This window comes from Anarrhichthys ocellatus, unplaced genomic scaffold, assembly GCF_004355925.1.
Source record: "Anarrhichthys ocellatus isolate YVR2014 unplaced genomic scaffold, GSC_Weel_1.0 scaffold15, whole genome shotgun sequence".
In the NCBI taxonomy this organism is placed as follows: Eukaryota; Metazoa; Chordata; class Actinopteri; order Perciformes; family Anarhichadidae; genus Anarrhichthys; species Anarrhichthys ocellatus.
In genome coordinates this window covers 2,643,733-2,649,691 of record NW_022280045.1, presented here as the reverse complement: position 1 = coordinate 2,649,691, position 5,959 = coordinate 2,643,733, and positions in this window count along the sequence as shown.

The following is a 5,959-nucleotide window of genomic DNA, read 5'->3' as shown; positions in this document are numbered from 1 at the left end:
AAAGAGTCCATATCACTGTTTGTTTTCACTCCTTCCATTTGTTTGTTTTGTTAAGGTTTTTGCTTTCCATCATAATGAATCACTTTTTTTATTTTTTTTCATCTTGTTCTTATTTATTCTCATGGCTGGAGGTAGAATGTGGTGGTTGATGAGGGGCTGAAATGAACTGAGCCTTAGCCTTAGCCCGGGGGGCCGGCGCATATCTTAGCATAAGTGATGGCTGACCGGAGGGCTAGAGCCGAGCTGAGAGCGCCCTCAGGACAGCAACTCTGACAGATCATGTATTTATAGGTCTGTTGAAAGACCTCTATTGTGTCCCACATAGCCCGGGAGCATGTCTGTCCTCTGTATTATAATAAAGCCGCTGGCCTTACCGCTATGATGGATGGGTGGCCCTCGAATGGCAAGCTCCAGAATCATTAGAGGACTCCTAACATGCAGGTCTACCCATGTGAAAGGCTGGCGCAGGGAGGGGCGCTACCGGTGAGCAATACGGTGCAGTTGAGACCTTTTAATCAAGGATAGGTAGCCCTTATTAATTCTCAACCGAGAGAGGGAGGGAGTGAGGGAGAGAATGGAGGAATGGAGTGAGGGAGGGAGGCTGATGTTTGCTGATGTTTTCGCCAAAGGATACATTTGCAATTACCTCAATGGCTTAAAACGCCCTCCAGGCTTTTTCAATACAGGTTGGAGTGTCGCACCTATAGCATTTACAGGCAGCTTCACCGTCAGATCACATTGCTGCTGAAATTTCAACCAAAGCCAGCATTCCATCACACCTCCACTGAGCCATGCGGCTTCAGTGTAAAATGTGTGACCATGAAGGTAGAACTGAGCACAGCATATGTATTAGAGAGATTTTTTGGAGAAACTGTTAAAAAAAATAAAAAAAATATACAGAAAAGAAAAGAAAAACAGAACTTGCTTGAATATGCTCTGCAGCCCGAAAAAAAAAAAAATACAGCTTGACTTTTTTTCTGCGCCTTAAGCCTCACAAGCAGAGTGGTGTTTGAGCTGTTTCCCAATCTCATGTTCTTCTGTTACCTCTGGAGTAGAATATAAATGATTCCCTCTCAGTGTACAGTGTATGCCAAGGGGCCTGCAGCGACCATAGTCCGGTCTAAAATTCCTCACTGCAAGTGCACCATAACTCAAGGCCTGACTGATAAATAAACAATGGAAAGTGCAGCATGTTTGCACTACCACAAATCCTCCACACGGAGCACTGTCACATATCATAGCACAATCACCAGGAGGTGAGCAGGATGACGGTTGGAGTAACAAAAATCCGGTGTTCTTGACAAGGGAGGCAAGCCGAGTGTATTCCTTGTACATACGTGTATATAACACACTAGAACCATTTGTGGAAATGTACTGTTCACTGACAGGATCTTAATTAAATACTTAGAATTAAGAGTAAGTATGTACATTTGATAATAGAGAGTTAACAAGAGTGCATTCATTTAAGCAACTAGTGTGATTACCCATTTGATTCCCTTTCATTTTCTTTGTTATTCAAATAAAAACATTGTGCATTCATGGCCCCCAGAAAATAAATCCCTCTGACTTTTGTGATGCCCTGACTTTCTCTCTAATGCCACCAGCAGGTTGACACTTTTAATGAGGATCTTTCACTTATCCGTTGCAATATCTCAACAGGTAGTAGCTGGATTGGCACAAACATTCATGGTTCCCAGAAAATCCATCCTAATGTTTGTAATATTTATGGTTTTGAGTGAAATGTCTCTACAACTATTGGATGGATTGCCACGAAATTTCATACGGACATTCAATTCCCCTCAGGATGATTTTGTAATAACCTTTCCAATACGTTGGTTTATGACCAGGTCCTGCCAAACTAATGACATTTCCATCAGCCTCAGTTGTCCTTTGTTTAGTGCTAATTTGCAAATGTTAGCATGCTATTGTGCTAAACTGAAATGGTGAGCACGGTGAACATCATTCGCGCTAAACATCAGCTTGTTAGCATAGCCATTGCAAGCACAAGTTAGCATGCCGGCATTAGCATTATCTTACAGCATCGCTGTGTCTACGTACTTCCAAACAGAGCAGCTATCCTGACTGTAAACTATTGCTAGTCCACAGGTGTATTGTGTAATGCCTGGCCACATGCTTCAAACAAATAGGAGGCAGCATTTCACCTCCTCCAACCCTCCTCCTGTTATGGTCTGGAGAGCAGACAACAGGGGATGGACCCAAATGCAGACAAAGGCCCAATCCCAATGTACCCCCCTAAGACCTTAAACCCTGAACCCTCAGGGACTTACTGACGTCACCTGCTAAATGGTTGAGTGTGAGAGGCTTTGAGGGCTTGAAATGGTGTAAATAGGAATGGGACAGCACTTTGCTGCAGCATATCACGTTACCATGACAACGACAAAAAATATTATGTTCAATTGTGGGTATTTATTTAAACTTCATACTCCCTGATTTGAACGTCTTCCAGGCTCTTTCCTCACAAGATGAGGTCATTTCAAATAATCTATTTATTCGTTTTTGTCAAAACAGTTTCAAATGAAATGTTTGATGAATAAATCTGTGTAATATAATCTCTGCTTCCATTCCTCTGATTTCATGTGTTTGTACGTTCCATCTTTAATCCGAAATGTTTCTCAGTCAATGTAATTTGCCAGGCTGAACACTCATGTGCCGTCCTCTTTGTTTACCTTTTATACGCCTCCATGCTTCCACTGGTAACCCCGTAATTAACATCATATTGCTAGGAATTGTGGGTAATTCCCTTGGGCAAAGTCTGCAGAAATGTGGACTTACGAAAAAATGTTCATAAAGGGCTCAATATGTCTGCAAGAGAACCCTGAAACACTCGACGATTTGACAGCGGGACAGACCTAAACCCTCACAGACTTCACTGGAGCGCACCTCAAAGTCTGTGAGTGTGGAGATTGGTTGAGCCAAAGGTTTTATTCAAGAAAGCTTACAAGTTAGAGTCCAACATAATAAGCAAGAAACAGCAGGCAAGAACACAATTAAACTGGTGCAGATGTCCAAACATAACCGAAGACCAGTGGCGGGCCGTGCATTTTATACCTGGGCCTTCTGTGCTGTCCTACTACACTTGAGCCAGCTCCTAATAAGCTCATTATGATGCCACAGCTACGGTTATTTGTTTCTAGGGGTGTAACAATACACGTATTCGTATTAAACTGTTCGGTACAAGGCTTACGAACCGAACAATACGTTTGAATAATACTAGTGCATTTGGAAAATGCAGAAGCTTACATTGTGGGAAATATAATGTTTTCGGTGGACTGTGCTCACGTAACAGACAACGGGCTGTGTGACCTTTTGAACCCGGAACAATAACAAAAAACAGCTGAGGCCCCGCACCGTGTGTTCAGGGAGGCTAAGCTAAACTAGCTTAGCGGGGAAACAACAGCGGCACACAATCTACGAACTCTCCCCACAGCGTTTAGCTGTTCCCTACGGATTCAAACAGGGCTAAAGCAATCGCCACACAATCCCCATTTCTCCACACCATCATTCTTGCTTTGTAAAAAGAAAACAACAGCCCGAACGGATTCAATTGTCCGAACAATAACCCCGCACATGACGGGATGCTTCGTAATTAACGGACAATGCATATAGTCCAAATCAATGTAATTAACACAATGACAAGAACAAACTCACAAGAACCAGTCACATATATTTATACGACAACAAAGCAACAAATCAATCCAGCAACGCTGCAGCGCCACAGCACGAGCCATTCATATTATTCATAAAAACGACACGATAGACAAATGAACACAGTAGTAACGCTACTGCAGATGTAAAATAACACTTACCAAAGCTGCCTTCACTTAAAGACAAAGTCCATCCTCCTTTCTTTGTTAACAAAGTCAGTAACTCCTAAATCCATTTCTCCTCCTCCTTCAGAGTGTTAAAAAAACAAAGCTTGGTCAAAAAAAAGAATCTACACCAAGCAAAACGCTAAAAATGTCATAACTTCTCTTACATATGTTTCAACCTGAACTCTTACTAAACACTAAGATCTGCTAGCTAGCTTTCTGTTTGACAAAAGTCACGCTGGCCCACTGACCAATCACGGCGCACGTTAATGCAGACGTACTTAGCAGGCTACCTCGATACCAGTGGCACGTGAAAGAATACGCCCAACATGTCGAACTAAAGATCTGATTGGTTGAAGACAATGACAATCAACAATAACGTCCCCCTTTACTTAAACTGCAAAGGCTCTCTAGCGGGCATCGGGCCTCTCTCCTTACATAGAGACATAGGGGCTGAATCTGATTGGATAAAAGCTCTCCTTAAAGCAAAAAAAACAAACAGAAGATCCAAAACACAAAATTCTCTGGAAGCAGAAAGATGCAACACAGTCACTAAAGTGCTGAAACTCTGACAGCATTTCAAAATAACACTGCTATGTTATAATCCTCATACGTGGTGTCAGCCTGTAGTTTACGTTAAAGCTTGCTGAGCTCAGTTTTAGCAAGACCATAGCAGCGAGAAAACAGCCGTATCAAAACCGACTCCATTTGGATTATTTTTCGGTACAGTTTGTGTTGTCATTAGTTGTGCTGAATAGCCAACATTAGATGTTACTCACTCTACATTCGAGGTTACTCAGTCTAAAATGAACTTTACCCTGATGTTTACTCTTGTTTTGCTTCTTTTTTTCTCAAGAGCTTCAGCCATCTCTGTGTTTCCTGTGCCACTTATGGGGGCTGTACCTTCAACGGGATTGACAAGCCCTCGAGGAAGCTCTGCTTCCTTGCCCTCTCATGTTAGACTGAGGGCAGACTGGACGCTACAGTGACTCACTATCACCTCCAGAGGTACAAGCGGTAATACGGGCCGGGGCTAGCTGGTTAGCATGCTCATTTCAGTAGATATCTCTGCAACGCAATATAAAGATGTCTTTGACATAACGTCTACGCTGTTACTTCACATTCTGTTGATGTCAGTTCATTTTTGAATGTCCATATCTTGCACATTGCACCTTTAACACTATGGAGTTTGTAGAATATAGTGATTTTGGAGCTTGCCCCTTGCAAGAGACTAAAAGTCAGGATACTTCTGGTTCTGCTGCATATATTTCTCGGCAACAGTAAATCTCTTGTAAGATTAATTGTTAAAAGTGGTGGGTTGATATTTTTTAGGAGTCACAGAAACTATTGGAAAACTGGAAAAATACATGTGAATGAAAAAAAAGGTTATTGTTGGCTTTTGTGACTATCCATCCACCTCCAGTGTTATTTCACTATCCAAGAAACTGCTGCCAGAATATCTTGTATGACCGAGCTGATATAATCACAATAGACGTCATCAAAGCTTACCGAGTTACAATCTGTTATACATTAAAAGTGGATTATTACAAGTTGCCTTAGGCTCCCGCAGAATTAAAAAAGAACTTGGGGGGCGTTAAGGAGTACGTGTTACTGCAGAAACAAAAGGAACAGGGATTTCTCTTTAGCACGCCGCCTTCATCTCAAGCAAGTTCAATCACAAGAACCCATCAGCACAGGTGCTCAGCTCCACTTTTTGTATTTAGACTGGTTCCTTTTTTTACATTAAGACTTGGATTTCTATAACTCAAGCAAAGCCACTGTGACATATTATTCCACTGGAGAGTGTCCATTTGAGATATTATCCTAGCAGCGAGTGTCCATCGAAGAACATTTAAGGCCCCCAAAGACTGTGCAGGCATTCATCACACAGATGAACTAATTTCTCCACGAGAAATAATGGCTGAAAATATGTGGCCATTATATTATAATAAAGGTATTTATGAGCCTTCAATCTCACAGCCTCACTAGGAGATATCTTTGAAAATTTGAAATCAGCTCCGGAGGCTCAGGGAGGGGGAGGAGGGGAGAGAGAGAGAGAGAGAGAGAGAGCGAGAGAGAGCAAGAGAGAGAGAGAGAGAGAGAGAGAGAGAGAGAGAGAGAGAGAGAGA